Genomic DNA, 17,258 nt, shown 5'->3' with positions numbered 1-17,258 from the left:
CTATTATGCTTTATTTCACATGACTTCGCTAGTCCAGGATCTTTGCATGACCAAAGGTGCGTGTAATGTGTCTAATATAAGAGCTGTGCCCTACAGAGGTACTCTCTACTGAAGTGACTGGAATATCCAATCGAACCTTAAACTCCCAGGCACAGTTGGCAGGTACAAATGCAGAGGGTCACAGAGAGATAAAACAAAAAGCAGAAGTCATGAAGCACTAGATTCGATGAGTCCATGGCTTCAAGGACTTGAGATAAAAATGAGAACTGCTATCAGAATAAGATCAAACGAATATGGAAGCAGAGTCGAAGGGACCAAATCACTAGCCCTAGAATGCCCTGAGGTCAGCACAGTGACTTTTATACCACTAGGTCAGGGTGAAGTAGAATCACTTGGGGACTGGTTAGAAGTGCAAATTTTCAGGCCCCACACAGACTTACTAAGGGTAGGGCCCAGAAAACTATGTTTTTAATAAGCATACCAGATGACTCTGTTGTACTATAAAGTTCAAGATCCATGAAACTAGGCCAGCGACTGTACCCTGAACGTTGGTCAGAATGACATTCTAATTCCTTGCTTCTTTACTTAACTTTCCCTAAATCCTTTAAGATAAAAGCCTAGGAGTTATCTAGGAGTAACCCTGCAGTTTCTGTTCCTTGCAGCAATCTAATTAACAATCAGCTTCAAGTGTTGGAGAACTGCATATAATCAACTTTAATGAATTGTTTGAACTTTATTCAAATTATGCTGCTCTTTTGCATATTAATTTCTTCATTCATTCAATAAATAAATATTTATTATTCACTGTTTACCATGTGCCAGACAGTACATAGCAATGAAAATACAAAAATCCCTGCATTTGTAGAACTTAGATTATGGCGAGAGGAAACAGACAATGAACAGTTAAATAAATAAAGTAGGACATATGTCAGATGGTGATAAGTGCTATGGGAAAAATAATAAAGAGGCAGGGAAGGTGATAGGGAGTATAGAGGGGGCTTTGTGATTTTTAAATAGGGTGGACAGGAAGGCAACTCTACTAACGTGCCATTTGAGCAAACACCTGACAGCTCTATGGGAGCAAGCCTTGTGGATACCTGGGGGAAGGGAGATCTTAGAGGATTATAGGAATGGCAAGGAGGCCAGTGTGACTAGAGCTGAAAGAATAATGGGAAGAGCCTAGCCATAGGCATAAAGTCAGAGAGTAACAGGAAGCTAGATGGTTTAAGACTTTACAAGTGATTGTGAAGACTTGGGGGTTTATTCATTAGTTTTGTAAGTTGTGGATAATTTATTTCTCCAATCACATAAACTTTGAGATTCTTTATTTGATAGGAATAAGTGGCCTAGCCTTTTAACCAACATACGAAGTACAGTTGTGCCATTTGATAAGGCAGCGTTACGATCATAATTCCAGGCTGGCCCTGGAGAGGAATATACCAAGAGAGTAGTCTATACGATCTTAACCACTGTAACAGGGAGAATCAAAAAATAAATCTCTCAGGCTTCCCTGGTGGCGCAGTGGTTGAGAGTCCACCTGCCGATGCAGGGGACACGGGTTCGTGCCCCGGTCTGGGAAGATCCCACATGCCGCGGAGCGGCTAGGCCCATGAGCCATGGCCGCTGGGCCTGTGCGTCTGGAGCCTGTGCTCCACAACGGGAGAGGCCACAACAGTGAAAGGCCCACGTACTGCAAAAAATAAATAAATTAATTAATTAATTAAATTAAATAAATCTCTTCTGGTTTTCTGGAGATAGACAAATTCTTTGCAGCATTTTGAGTAAAGTGACTTTATCTGAGGTTAAAATGATTCCACAGAGAAAGCAATTCTCTTTAGAAAAGAATTTATCATTGGGCTGGGAGGATGCATGAATTTCTTCTGAAACCTTTTGTTACTAAGTACATGGAAAGTTATAGTTACATGAAAATATTCAGCTTGACACAGGTCTAAGACCTAAATCCATTAGAACAGACATGCCTGGAGACAGAAGTGATTGTAGAGAACATATCCCTTCTTTGTACACCATCCCAGACACACTGCGTGTGGGGGTGGTCTGCAGGTCTGCAATGAATGCAACAGACAACAGTCCCTGCCACGTGGAGATCACATTACAGGATAGGGATGCAGAAAACAACACCTAAACAGTAAATTGGCTGATTTCACATAGTTATGAGTGGTATGAAAAGGGTAGCAGGACAAGGAGTGACCGGTAGAGTTTGTGGCTTTCTACTTGAGATTAATTGCTCAGGAAAGCCCTCTCTGAGGAGGTGACATTTAAATTAAAACCTAAATGATGAGAAGAAGCCAGCATTGCAAAGATCTTGGGGCCAAGAACAATGTAGATGGTTCAGGTACACAGTAACCCTTAACATTTATATTGTCATCTACAGTTTTCACTTCTGTTTCACATACATTGATTTTTTTTTATCCTCACAATAATACTGTGGAAAAAATACAGTCGACATTTTTTGACCTATTGTGCAGATTACTAACTAGGTTTCAGAGAGGTCTAAGGGCCTGCCAAAGGCAAGATTAGTAGATGGGCTTTGGCAGGCATTCCTTCCTGGCCCAGTTTGTTGCTATTGTGATTCCAAAGAAAATGAATATTCTCAAGTTGAGAAATACTGATGTCACATAGAGGACAAAAAGAAAAAAAATTGTATTTAGGTTTCAGTTATTTGTAAATGATAAAATATAATTCACCTGTAAATTTTTAACTATAGGTTTTAATTGCTGTTTATTTTTCATTTGAGAGTTTTAATTTGGGCCATCTAGGTTTGAGGGGTGATATAGTGGTCTCTTCTGCTAAGTCTTGATTTGCATTTCCTTCTAATTTTAACCATAAGAGATACTTAAGGATGTAGCCTACACAGATTTTTGCTACATTCTGAGCTTATACATTCCTCATATGCACAGATTTATAGAATAAATCTATGTACAACTTCCAAATCTAGGGTTACCAGGGCAAGGATACACTTGATTATCAAATGAGGTAATTAAAACAGTTTTAAAAAGTAAATGTGAACAATTTTACTCTATTATTGATATTAGTATTAAGATCTGTGCAAGGATAAGTGTTTCTTCAATTCCTAGAGGCCTATACCACACTACATTTTTCCAAAAATGCTTTTGTTTCCTAACATTCTGATGACATTGACTATGTGAATAACAAGAAATTTTTTCTACCTCTTCTGGAAATGTGTAGTCCTCTGTCATTTTACAATAATAAATTTCAGGGAACAAATTTAAGAAATATTCATGTCATCTTTTCATGAAATGAGAAATTCCTTCTTTGTCTCATGGATCTCAGAAGACTACATTGATAAGTTCAGCTACTACATCACAGTTATATGAGAAATACTTCTAAAATTTATTGAAACATAATATTTTGAAATTATAGCATAAAATATTATCCTATTTAACGTTAAAGCTGATTTTGCACACAGTCATCTATATCAGTACCTAATAAGCCAGGATGTGTGTTCTAGGCTTTTTGAAAGTCACAGCACAAGGCAAGAAAAAAATGGAGAATGACAAGCTTTGATGGTGATAAAGTCAACAGTAGATGCAAGTTGTGGTAATAGTAGTATTTTATGGTTTCCTTTGCTGTGCAAAAGCTTTCAAGTTTCATTAGGTCCCATTTGTTTGTTTATTATTTTGTTTATTTTTGTTTTCTTTTGTTTATTATTTTGTTTATTTTTATTTCCATTCCTCTAGGAGGTGGGTTAAAAAGCATGTTTCTGTGATTTATGTCATGGGAGTGTTCTGCCTGTTTTCCTCTAAGAGTTTTATAGTGTCTGGCCTTCCATTTAGGTCTTTAATCTGTTTTGAGTTTATTTTTGTGTGTGGTGTTAGGGAGTGTTCTCATTTCAGTCTTTTACATGTAGCTGTCAGTTTTCCCAGCACCACTTATTGAAGAGGCTGTCTTTTCTCCATTGTATATTCTTGCCTCCTTTATCAAAGATAACGTGACCATATATGCATGGGTTTATCTCTGGGCTTTCTGTCCTGTTCCATTGATTTATATTTCTGTTTTTGTGCCAGTACCATACTGTCTTGATTACTGTAGGTTTGTAGTATAGTCTGAAGTCTGGGAGCCTGATTCCTCCAGTTCTGTTTTTCTTTCTCAAGATTGCTTTGGCTATTCGGGGTCTTTTGTGTTTCCATACAAATTGTGAAATTTTTTGTTCTAGTTCTGTGAAAAATGCCATTGGTAGTTTGATAGGGATTGCATTGAATCTGTAGATTGCTTTGGGTAGAATAGTCATTTTCACAGTGTCGATTCTTCCAATCCAAGAACATGGTATATCTCTCCATCTGTTTGTATCAGCTTTAATTTCTTTCATCAGTGGCTTATGGTTTTCTGCATACAGGTCTTTTGTCTCCTTAGGTAGGGGGGATATATGTATATGTATAGCTGATTCACTTTGTTATAAAGCAGAAACTAACACACCATTGTAAAGCAATTATACTCCAATAAAGATGATAAAAAATAGTATTTTAATAAAAGACAGTATCTATCAGCAGTTGCAATGTACCAGGTGCTAGGCTAAGCACTTTACTTACACTACCTTAGCCATCCTGCTCTGTACAACCTTATTTCCCACTACTCTCCTAAATAAATCCTGCATTAAACCTATCTCCTCCCTCTACCCCAAATATGCTACATTTATTAATGCTTTATTCATTCACTAAATAAATATTTATGGAACATTTGTTATATATTATGTACCATGAAATGCAGCCACTGACTTCCAGTGAGAGAGACAAACAGAAGGAGCCATGCATAATGACGAGTACTCTGACAGAGGGGAGTACTGGGTCCAACAGCAAGTACAAGCAAACATCTAGCCCAGCTTTGAGAAAGTTTCCCAGAAGAGTTATCATCAGAACTGAATAAAGATGAGTGAGTGAGCAAGGGGGGATAACTGCAAACATTGTTCCAGACAAAGGCTATGTGCAAAGAAGTAAGGAAGACCATGTAGGACTGGGTACCAGCAAGTTGATCATATGGCAGTAATGTACCTTAAGGGGGCAAGTGCAGAGCAATAAACTTGGACAGGTAGACTGAAGGGGAATTTTGCTGGTCCTAGCATACATTCCTAAGGAATTTGGATTTTATCCTATAGTATAGACCAGAGATTGGCAAACCTATTCTGTAAAGGATAAGAGAGTAAAAATGTTATGCTTTGTGGGCTACATGGTCTCTGTCACAACCATGTAATGCTGCCATTGCAGTGCACAAGCAGTCACAGACAATAGGTAAACAAATGGATGTGCTTGTGTTCCAATAAAACTGTGTTTAAAAAGTGGTAGTGGGCTAGATTTAGTCCATGGACTATAGTTTGCCCTACTTGCACTCCCAGTATAGATTCTTATTTCTCAAAGTTTTATCTGAGGCCCAGCAGTAGCAGCTGAAAATTTGTTAGAAATGCAGAATCTCAGACATCACTGCAGGCCCACTGAATCTGAATCATTTAACAGTTTAATTGTGTGCACATTCAAGTTTAAGAAGCACAACTGGAAAACACTGAAAAATTTTAAGCATGAGAATGACATAACAGGCTTTGTTCCAGTTACAATGTGACTCTTTCTGAATATCCCCCATCCAGTATTTTCCATACGTGTAAACCTTCAACATTGTTCAAGCCCTAGCTTGAGTCTACCTCACCCATGGAACCATATGCCACCAACCTGAAGTGATAATTTTCTCCTCTGATATCTTAAACACAAAAATATGTTTTATCATTTAATTGTTTCTGTGACTTTTCATAGGTCATAATATGCCCAAGAATAAGAACTATCCATACATCTTTTGTATTTCCCACCTAACAAACCTAACAATGAATTATATGGAGGAAGAAATGTATTCCAAAAGAACCTGCCACTTTAGAAGTTGGTGTTGGTAATTTAGACTGGGGCTACAGAGTTCTTAACTGTGGCATTGGTATTGCCTTAGGGAGCATAGTTTCATATCCCACAGAAGCCAGCTTCCACTGGGCTGGAAAATTCTCTAAAAGTGTACCTCTAGACCATGAGTACTTCTGGATGCGCAAGGGCTGGGTCAGAGGAATTGCACGGCTCAAAAAGAAAAAAAAAAACTCATCTAAAGTTTTTGGAGAAAAAACAATTCTAGGCAAGGGTATCATCTTTGCATAGTTCTTCAACTCTTGAAAGTCTGATCTTCAGAAATATCCATCAATACTTTGTTTCACCGTATCAAGAGACTTACGCAGTTCCAAGGCTCCAAAAGCATCGCTGGGTTAACTCGAGAAGTTTGTTATAATCTTGTTACCATCAATTGAAGGTATCTGGCATTCCAGGGTCATCTCATTTTCTCCTAGGATGGGAGGCTACACTGACCCTGAAGGCCTTATTCACACAACCTTGGGTCTCTCTGCATAAAAACAAACATGAATTCCTAGTTCTCCAGGGATATCTAGACTGGAATGCTCAAGAGTTAGGGCACCTACTGACTCTGTCTCTGGACAGGCAAGGGTCTGGTATAATTTACCAGAGCCAAGGTTCTAGGTGACAGGACTAGGGACTGAGTAGAACAATGCTGGTCCATGGGCTGTAGAATATAGAACCAAGGAGGAAAAACTGAAAGAGAGACTGTCTAAGGGTAAAACCAGAATCAAAAAGACTATCTAGTACAAGTGATCAGGATAGTTAGATAAGAAACTGGAACCATAAAGCAGAGCAAGCATATGACTAATGGAAAGTGGAAGGCAGAGCCAGGAGTGATTCCCAGAGGTATGGGATGATAACTACAGGACTTTATGGGGTGCCAGAGACATTTCCTGTGGGAGAAGAAGAAGTTGTTACAAACACTCCACACATTGGAACAATAGCATTTTGGTCTAAGTTAAATATATTTCATCTGGTTTTATAGGGCAAAAGATAACATCAGTCTATGTACCCCATAGTTTCCTCTGCATAATGGACATCACAATCGTTTTTAAAATTTTTCATGGATGGTTTTGGGGAAATTTAGATTCATTAACTTTTAAAAAGAAACAGATTTAAATTCCCTTCCCTGGCCAACTAAGCCCTTGCCCATGCTTATCTAGAATGAGGAGTGGCACTAAAACACAGAGAAATCCCATCAAAATTGAGGCCTGGCAGCCACAGTTCAATTTAATGCCTAAATATTATCAAGTTTTCTTCAAAGAAATGCCATTAGGGAGGCATTAGAAAAGCAATGGGTTAGCATTTCAGAAATTGTCTATGAAAATGGTACCATAAATTATAGTAATGGAATAAAATTAACTTTGAATACACTGGGCCTCAGCATTCTATACAGATGATCGCATTGTTTCCTCACAAAATTCTTTTAAGATAAGTGCCAATGTATTTCCCATCTTATAGGTGAGGAAGCTGAGGCACCAAGAGGCAGGTTCACACATAGCCAATCCGACACTTTGATTTTAGCCACCACATGGATGGCAACCCACCATGCTGTGTGCTTAGCAACCTATAGAATCCTGGCTTCTGAAGTGATCACTGTCTAATGTAAAAGAACATTATCATCAACGCAAAAGATAGTTTCAGATACTCCTGTTTTATGAATGGCTTTACTAAAATACATTTAATTACATTTACAAACTTTTCAAATATCAGTAACAGCTTTTCTCTCACAAATTCAGCCTCAGTGCTGAAAGTTACGGTGTTTTGTTTTGTTTTTATAATGCACATAAGCCTAAATGTTTCTCCAAATATAGTATTTCCATCAATCATCTTTCCTGTAAAAATGAAACTAAAAGACCCCAGTAACACTGAATTTCATTAGCATGCAGTGATTTACAGAACATTTCAGCATTTTAGCCCACACAGTTTCTATGAATGTTTCAGACTGAAATATGACAAAACCGCAATGAAAAATAAAGATGAATGTACTAAAAATACAGCAATTAATTGATTTAAACATGGTAAATAATAACAAAAGATCTTTTTGAACAGAATGAGAATTTTTTTCTGTCTACTTCAAGAAATCTATAAGGAAAATGGTTGAGTAAAATATATTATTCATTGAAGACAGGACCATTTTTTAAGAGTATATGTGTGTTTACTATTATTTAAATTATCCATAAGAAACATGGGAACTATGACATTCTGCACACTTATTCTTATTTACAGATATTGTTCAGAATAAAAGAAAAAAAATACTTTAAAACAGCTCATTTTCTAATTCCTTTCAAGCACTCTTTATTTTTATAATCCATCTTTTATAAACTGTTTTGTTATTTCCATAAACTCTGAACGTAAGAGAAATACAGATCATTTAATAAGAATTTTGACTATAAATATGTGTACAAAGTACCTGGAATATCTTAACAAGTTTTCAAGATGAATAAACTAAATTATTTAGTACTAATTATGTGATAATTACACTATTTGTCCTTTTATATACATTATCAAAGAAGCTGTGGGATGTATTTTGCTATCTCCAGATGAGAAAGCTAAGTGACCCACCCAAAGTCACACAACTAGTAAATAAAACTCAAATTACTATTTGATTCTTTTTTTTTAAAGATTTATTTTTTTTAATTTATTTTTGGCTGTGTTGGGTCTTAATTGCGGCACGTGGGATCTTCGCTGAGGCGTGTGGGATCTTTTGTTGTCGCTCTCGGGCTTCTCTGTAGTTGTGGCACGAGGGTTTTCTTTTCTCTAGTTGTAGCACACGGGCTCCAGGGCACGTGGGCTCTGTAGTTGTGGCAGGCAGGTTTAGTTGCCCCGTGGCATATGGGACCTTAGTTCCCTGACCAGGGATCGAACCCACAGCCCCTGCATTGGAAGGTGGATTCTTTACCCCTGGACCACCAGGGAAGTCCCCACCATTTGATTCTTCATATCCCAAATATTTCTGCATTCTGACTGACATCAAAAAGAAATCTTTGTATCAAATAGGTCTACAAGAATCTGGAGTAAAATGAGAATAAGGTCAGAATAAATGACAATGATTCTAACGATGTTGATGCTATTTAAAAGCTATGTACCTGACATTATGTTAAGCACTTTATATGTATCATTTCATCTAATCTTAAGAATATCATGCAATAAGTTGTTTTACTACCTCTGTTTTATAAATAGAGAGAAAAATGTTTAGAAACTCGTCTCATTTCAAAGTTAAATATCTTAATCTCCCCAGGATTAGACATGAAATTGTATAGAAAAATTTGTCAAATTTAACTTTAATGCATTGTAAGCCTATTAAAATTATGTTTATGAAGCCTATATAATAATGGAAAATGCTTGTGATATGATAGAGTTGAAAGGAGGGTATACATATTTAAATATACTACATTATTACAACTATATAAAAACAAGCTTAATGGAAGACTAGAAGAAGAAATATAAGTGAAAGGCAGAATTCTAAAATGATCTCCAATGATCTAAACAAATGGTACAAATGAGCGTATTTAGAAAACAGAAGTTGAGTCACAGATGTAGAAAACAAACTTGTGGTTACCAGGGGGAAGCAGTGGGTGAGGGATAAATTGGGAGATTGGGATTGACATATACACGCTACTATATATAGAATAGGTAATTAATAAAAACCTACTGAATAGCACAGGGAACTCTACTCAATACTCTGTAATGACCTATATGGGAATAGAATCTTAAAAAGAGTGGATTTGTGTGTATGTATAACGGACTCACTTTGCTATACATCAGAAACTAACACAACATTGAAAATCAACTATACTTCAATTTTAAAAATTAATTTAAAAAATTTAAAATGCAGGTACAAGATGATTATGTTGCAGAGATCTCCCATACAATATCATGCTTATGGTTAATACTGTACTGTACACTTAAATTTTTTTAAGAAAGTAGATCTCATGTAAAGTGTTCTTACCACAATAAAAAGTAAAAATAATACAAAATAAAATGATATCCAATGACCCATGCCCTTGGTGAAAACTGTGAATATGAGAGAATTTCACTCCTATGATTATATTATGTTATTTTTTAAATTTTTATTGGAGTATAGTTGATTTACAATGCTATGTTTCTGCTGTACAGCAAAGTGAATCAGATATATATATACACACACACGCATGTGTGTGTATATGTATGTGTGTGTGTGTGTGTGTGTGTGTGTGTATATATATATATATATCCACTCTTTTATAGATTCTTTTCCCATAGATGTCATTACACAGTACTGAGTAGAGTTCCCTGTGATATGGCAAAAGAATTTTTGCAGATATAATTAGGGTTCCTAACCAGTTGAGTTCGTCAAAAGGAAGACTATTCTAATTAATTCTAATTAGATGAGTTTTTAAAAGGAGGTCTAGAGATTGAAGAGATGCTCCTGATGTCCTGGAAGAAAGCAAAAATCTGTGTTGTGAACTGCCTGTGGAAGCCACATGGCAGGGAACTGTGGGCAGCCTCCAGCAGCTGAGAATGGTCCCTGGATGACAGCTGCTAAGAAGATGGGGATCTTCATCAGATAACCACAGTGACCTGAATTCTGACAACAACCTTAAAGAGCTTGGAAGAAGAGCTTGAGCCCAAGATGAGAACTGCAGCCCTGGACAAAACTTTGATTGTAGCCTTCTGAGACATGAACAGAGGTGCAGCTAAGTTGCACCCAGACCCCAACCTGTGCTTCAGTTTTCTCATCTATAAAATAGGGTTCAAAAGAGTGTCTATCTCATAATGTTGTTTCAAGGATTAACGAGTTGATTCATGCCGACTGCTTGAAACACTAAGTTTTAGTTACCTATTGTTATATAAAAAATGACCCCAAAGTTTAGCATCTTAATACAACAAATATTTATTATATGGTGATTTCTGAGTCAGACATCCAGATGCAGTTATCTGTGTCTTCTAGCTCAGGGTCTCTTCACAGACTGCAAGCAAGGTGTTGGCCAGGGCTGCAGTCAAGGCTTGACTAGGGAAGAATCAGCTGTCAAGTTCATTCATGTAGGTGTCGACAAGATTCTCAGATTGTTGAACTGAAGACCTCAGTTCAATGCTGGCTGTTGAAAGGAAGTTGCCCCTAGTTCCTTATCACATGGGACTCTCCACAGAATAGCTCGCAACACGACAGCTTGCTTCATCAGAGAGAGCAAGTGAGAGAGTGTGAGCAAGATGGAAGTCATGTTCTCTTTGTAACCTAATCTCAGAAGTGAAAGCCAATCACATTTGCTGGATTCCATTTGTTAGAAATAGATTACTAAATCCAACCCATGGTCAAAGGGAGGGATTGCACAAGGGCATGAATACCAGGAGGCAAGAATCATTAAAAGCCATTTTAGAAGGTTTCCTACCCCCAGATGCTTGAAACAATAGCTCTCAATGAATGTTAGCCACTATTGCTATCATTAAGTGCTTTTAAGAATAAGCTAAACACAAAAATAATAATAATAGCAAGATGACTTTTTGGCAGGCTTAAGAAACCAGTTTAATGAATTTTTATTGAGTGCTACATGCCAGACACTATCCTGTAAAGTAAGAATACAAAGATAAATGAAGCATGGTTACTTACCTTTTAGGAGTTGATGGTCTAGTGGGGGAGAAAAGTCCCAAAAATGTCATGTCATTTGCTGTGATGGAAGTAGGTATACATTTCAGTGGGGCTACAAAGAAAAGAGTGAATGGCCATCTTAAAAATTGAGGTGATGCTTGAGCTAAGTTCTGAACAATTGATAGGTGTTCACAAGATTGGGAAAAGAGCATTCTATGGAGAGAGAAAGCTGTGGATAAAGATAAGAACAGGCAAAAGAGCATGACATATTTGGGGAACTACTGGTTGACCAATATGGCTGAAGAGTAACAATACATAAGTCTTCAAAGAAAGTGTAGATTTCTGGATGTGAAATAATTATGGTTTAGCTTGTAATGTGAATATGGAGGTAGGACATCTAGGTGTAGAAAGGCAAGTCACATACAGGTTTCTAACTGAAGGGGGATTTTTTTTGTTTTGTTTTGTTTTTTTGCGGTACGCGGGCCTCTCACTGTTGTGGCCTCTCCTGTTGCGAAGCACAGGCTCCAGACGCGCAGGCTCAGCGGCCATGGCTCACGGGCCCAGCCGCTCCGCGGCATGTGGGATCCTCCCGGACCGGGGCACGAACCCGTGTCCCCTGCATCGGCAGGCAGACTCTCAACCACTGCGCCACCAGGGAGACCCTGAAGGGGGATTTTTGAGTTGGAGAAGTAGACTTCAGAATCTTCAGCAATCAGATGTTAATTGAAATTCTGGGATTAGGTTAAGTCTCCTGGTGAAAGTGTATAGAATAAGGAATGGGCTTGTATTAGGAACTTTAGGAAAACAATATTTAAGGGGCAAGATAAAAACATAAGAAAAAGAAGGAATAGTCAAAAGGGTAGGAGTACAATCAGGAAAGCATGATGTCTTAGAAGCTGAGGGAGTAAAAATGTTCAAGAAATAGGGAGTGGTCAACAGTGCCAAAGGACAAGGAGAGATCAAGTAAAAGTGACCAAGTGAAATGTAGATGGTCAAAAGGAATCCGACTTAGTAGGCAGGAAGGAAAGCGTCAATTATCGATTCATACTACAATTGTTATGTCCATCAGCCTTCTATGAACAATATTATTACCCTTAGTTTCCATATGTACACACTGAACTAGTAACTTGCCAAATATCACACAGCTAGTGGATGGTGGAGCCAAGATTTGATCCCACAGGTTTCAGACCCCAAAGCTCACTCTCTAACCCTGAACATAAACTAAAGTTTGGGTAACGTTGGTATAGTGGGTTAAATGTTGCCTTCTCAAATGATATATCTGCATTCTAACCTTTGGAATCTGTGAATGTGACCTTATTTGGAAAAAAGGTCTTTGTGGATGTAATTAAGTAAAGAATCTGAGATGTTCCTGTATTATCCAGGTGGGCTTTAAATCCAATTAAAGCCATTTTTATAGGAAATAAACAAAAGAGAGACACACAAGGAGAAGAGGAGAAGGCCATGTAAAGACAGTGGCTGAAATTAGAGTGATGCAGCCACAAGGTAGGGATGCCTGGGGCCACACGAATCTGGAGGAGGCAAGGAAGGATTCTCCCCTAGAGCACTCAGGAGGAGTCTACATTATATTTCATATTTCTAGCCTCCAGAACCATGAGAATAAATTTCTGTTGTTTTAAACCACTAGGATTGTGGTAATTTGTTATGGCAGCCTTAGGAAGCTACAGTTGACCTTTGAACAATGCAGGTATTAGGAGGCGCTGCCACCTTGCTCAGCTGAAAATCCAAGTATAACTTTACAGTCTGCCCTCCATACCACAGTTCTGCATCCCTGGAATCAACCAACCACGGATTGTGCAGTGCTATAGTATTTACTGAAAAAAATCTACGTATAAGTGGATCTGTACAGTTCAAACCCATGTTGTTCAAGGGTCAACTGGAATACAGTTGGTTTCTTAGTCAGCTTAGGCTGCTATAACAAAATACTATAAACTGGGTAACTTACTAACAACAGGAACTCATTTTCTCACAATTCTGAAAGGTGGAAGTCTAAGATCATGGTACCAGCATGATCAGGTTCTGGTGAGGACCCTCTTCCAAGGTCTCTCTTTTTCTTTTGAAATAAATTTATTTATTTATTTTTGGCTGCGTTGGATCTTCATGACTGCACACGGGCTTTCTCTAGTTGCAGCAAGCAGGGGCTACTCTTCATTGTGGTGCGCAGGCTTCTCGTTGCAGTGGCTTCTCCTGTTGCAGTGCACAGGCTCCAGGCACGCAGTCTTCAGTAGTTGTGGCTTGCGGGCTTCAGTAGTTGTGGCTCATGGGCTTTAGAGCGCAGGCTCAATAGTTGTGGCGCACGGGCTTAGTTGCTCCGCGGCATGTGGGATCTTCCCGGACCAGTGCTTGAACCTGTGTCTCCTGCATTGGCAGGCAGATTCTCAACCACTGTGCCACCAGGGAAGATCTCAGGGTCTCTTTTATAAGGGTGCTAATCTCATTCATGATGGTTCCACCCTCATGACCTTATCACTTTCCAAAGGCCCCACTTCCTGATACCATCACACTTGGGGTAGAATTTCAACATATGTATTTTGGGAAGACACAAACATTCAGTATATAATAATTGGTAATGGTGAGGCTTTTTTTCTTTTGTTTTGGGGGGCTTTTTGGGTGGGGAAGGGGTTGGCCACATTTTAGAAGAAAGAATCATTCCAAGGAAAAAGGAATTAGATTAATCAAATAAACGATTTTCAAATTAAAAGCTTTTAGATTATTGCTATATAAAGGACCATTACTATGTACATTTTTTAGAAGATCAAAGCTGTCTTATCATTTGAATTTAATATCATTGGTATAGCAAAACCTCATAATAAACCATCAAAACAATGGCTTTCAATTAAAGCTTTTGTTTGCAATTAATAACAAATGCTTTAAAAAGCAATATATTTTCCTTTAATATTTTAGCACTTTACGGCAGTAATCAACTGTCTTTTTAAGTCATATTTAACAATTTTTTTCCAGAAAATTCTTTTATTCAACAACATTGAGATATTATAGCATCATGTAAAGCTGTCTTTAGCTTTACTATTAGAAAGAATGTTGGTGATCCAAATTAAGGAGTAGTAAGTGGTGATCCCCAACCAATATTTTCCCAGTGAGTCAAATTTAAGATTTATAGCATATAAAGGGGAAAATCTCCATTTTTTTAATTTTTCAAGTTTATTATAACTTCTTTTTCTATGTCAATATGTTTTCATTGGTGGATCACCAAAGATAATACATACTCTTCTCCAAAGGTAATTTAGAGACCTCACATTACTCTTTCACCAGATTTATAAAGGATAAATGATTTTTATACATGGCTTCATTCCTTTTTACTATTTGACACTGTGGCAGATCCTGATTTTAAGCACCATAACTCACTCAATATAATTATGCCCTATTTTATAGCTTGCTGTATTATATTTGAAAAGCACGTTATTCATTGTGGTCTGAAAACATTCATAGGATAAGTGTGAATGTATTAATTTAGTTAATAATGTCTCAAGCAATGTGCATATAATATTAAAATAGATGTTTTCTTTGACTGCTAGCAAAACACACATTATAGCAAAAAAAAAGAAATTATTTATTTTGAAGGCTAGTCATGTTATACTAGTATCTAACAAGTAGTGAGATAAATATCAGAAACTAGATTTTTTTTTTTAATTTTTATTTTACATTGGAGTATAGGTGATTAACAACGTTGTGTTAGTTTCAGGTGTACAGCAAAGTGATTCAGTTATACATATACATGTATCTATTCTTTTTCAAATTCTTTTTCCATTTAGGTTGTTACATAATACTGAGCAGAGTTCCCTGTGCTATACAGTAGGTCCTTTTTGGTTATCCATTTTAAATATAGCAGTGTGTAAATGTCAATCCCAAACTCCCTAACTATCCCTCCCCCTCCCACCCTTCTTCCCCGGTAACCATAAGTTCATTCTCTAAGTCTGTGAGTCTAGATTTTATTTTAATGCACCATAAAGTTAAAAGGAAAAGGAGATGCGGTTAGTTAATTAAAAATAAGTACATTTTGAAGGCAGTTGAGGAGGAGGGAGTGATTAGGAGGTGGGCTTGGCTTGGCGTGCACTCCGCACCTCGGGAACGTTATTGCGCGTGGAACGTCTGCTTTTGGCAGACTATTGCCCAGAAGAAAAGATGTTTGGTTTTCACAAGCCAAAGATGTACCGAAGTATAGAGGGCTGCTGTATTTGCAGAGCTAAATCCTCCAGTTCTCGATTCACTGACAGTAAACGCTATGAAAAGGACTTCCAGAGCTGTTTTGGGTTACATGAGACTCGTTCAAGAGACATCTGTAATGCCTGTGTCCTGCTGTGAAAAGATGGAAGAAATTGCCAGCAGGATCAAAAAAAAAACTGGAGTCATGTGGTAGATGCAAGGGCAGGACCCAGTCTAAAGACTACCCTGAAACCAAAGGAAGTGAAAACTCTATCTGGAAACAGGATAAAAAGCAACCAGACCAGTAAACTGCAGAAGGAATTTAAACGTCACAATTCTGATGCTCACAGTACCACCTCAAGTGCCTCTCCAGCTCAATCTCCTTGTTATAGTAACCAGTCAGATGATGGCTCAGATCCAGAGATGGCTTCTGGCTCTAACAGAACGCCAGTGTTTTCCTTTTTAGATCTCACATACTGGAAAAGACAGAAAATACGCTGTGGCATTATCTATAAGGGCCGTTTTGGGGAAGTCCTCATCGACACACATCTATTCAAGCCTTGCTGCAGCAATAAGAAAGCAGCTGCTGAGAAGCCGGAGGCTCAGGGGCCAGAGCCTCTGCCCATCTCCACTCAGGAGTGGTGACTGAGGTTGATGTAGAAGGGGAACAAAAAATGAGTTAAATTTTGGAAAACACCAACAAAATGACCCTCCTATTTTTAACTTGGATACCTGTTATTCTGCCAAAAGATGATTTCTAGAATAGTTTTGAGTGGGTTATTCTCCCTCCAGTTCCACAAAGTCTGAAGCCAGTATCTAGCTTACTAAAAGAAAAAAAGAAGTGTACATAATATTTAAGATGCTGAGTATTTCATAGGAAAGCTGAATGCTGCTGTAAAGTGCTCTTTAAGGCTTTTTTTTAAAAAATCCCCTTCTAATGAATGAAATTAGGGGAATTTCAGGGGACAGAGATGGGATTTGTTGTATGATAAACGTATGTAGTTTTAGTCTTTCTATATTGAGAAGCAGTGGTTGGGGCATTTTTTAAGATGGCTGGCTACACTTGTTTTCCTTCGTTATAATAAATTTGTCATAACTCAGTAAACACAGACTTGCCCCTAGAGGTAGTTGTTAATAACTTTGAAATATTAAGGTGTTGCCAAGGTTCTGATGATTCAAACCTGTACTACTGAATATTAAGCGGGACAGACTAAGCTCTCTAGTGCGAATATCTTGGAGTAATTTCTAAATATACAGAGGTAACTTGACCGTATATGTTGCATCCTGTGTCACCTCCCTCCATATTGATATTTGATAAAGTTTTTAATTTATATGAAACTTCTAAATCAGAATCAAAGTTCCTCTTGGGGAAATGTCAAATCTTTAGGATAGGCAATCCTATATGAATAGTACCAAAGCATTACCCCTTGGTAGAGAATGCACTCTATTAAAATGTTAAATTATCTGAAAAATAAAATGTGCAAGTCTTCAGGATGGCACATGAAAAAAACAAAGATTAATGCTTCTTGGGGCACATTTCTTAGAGGGCTTGCAAGTGTGTAAATAATTTGTTTATGTTACATGACTGGTGACTTCAA

General features: G+C 37.7%; 1 pseudogene; it reads left to right on the top strand.

The window, feature by feature from the left end:
• Positions 1-15,553: 15,553 nt before the first annotated feature.
• On the top strand, positions 15,554-16,305 carry LOC116753412 (annotated as a pseudogene).
• Positions 16,306-17,258: the final 953 nt, after the last annotated feature.

The sequence above is a fragment of the Phocoena sinus genome, chromosome 4 (genome assembly GCF_008692025.1).
Source record: "Phocoena sinus isolate mPhoSin1 chromosome 4, mPhoSin1.pri, whole genome shotgun sequence".
Taxonomy (NCBI): domain Eukaryota; kingdom Metazoa; phylum Chordata; class Mammalia; order Artiodactyla; family Phocoenidae; genus Phocoena; species Phocoena sinus.
The sequence above is the reverse complement of the archived record's forward strand: the minus strand, read 5'-3'. Positions and strand labels throughout refer to the sequence as shown.